Below are 335 nucleotides of genomic sequence, written 5' to 3'. Positions count from 1 at the left end.
TGCCGTATGAATGATCGACACTTTTCAAATCGACTTTGTATTTTAATTCATACAACATAGAGTCACAACAGACTGGGGAAAAAATCCTCCTTTCGGCAAGAAGAAACAAAAGAAGGAACATGAGATCCACTTCCCATAAATATCAGGACCTCTTGGGGTTCTTTCTTGGCTTATCAAAACAGAGTATGCTAACTCAGAAAGATCTGTATAACAAATAGTATTACACAATGCAAGGGCAGACCCCTCCTATAAATTAGACATACACAAACATGGGACTTCGACGAAATTGCAAGAAACACCCAGGAAAAGGTTAGACAGCAGATTTGTTACCTGAA

At 38.5% G+C, this 335-nt stretch overlaps 1 long non-coding RNA gene across 3 annotated transcripts in view; it reads right to left on the bottom strand.

The window, feature by feature from the left end:
* LOC119294107 overlaps positions 1-335 on the bottom strand; it is a 3,479-nt gene that overhangs the window by 1,417 nt on the left and 1,727 nt on the right. The window lies entirely within an intron of this gene.

Source organism: Triticum dicoccoides, chromosome 4B (assembly GCF_002162155.2).
Source record: "Triticum dicoccoides isolate Atlit2015 ecotype Zavitan chromosome 4B, WEW_v2.0, whole genome shotgun sequence".
In the NCBI taxonomy this organism is placed as follows: Eukaryota; Viridiplantae; Streptophyta; class Magnoliopsida; order Poales; family Poaceae; genus Triticum; species Triticum dicoccoides.
The sequence above is the reverse complement of the archived record's forward strand: the minus strand, read 5'-3'. Positions and strand labels throughout refer to the sequence as shown.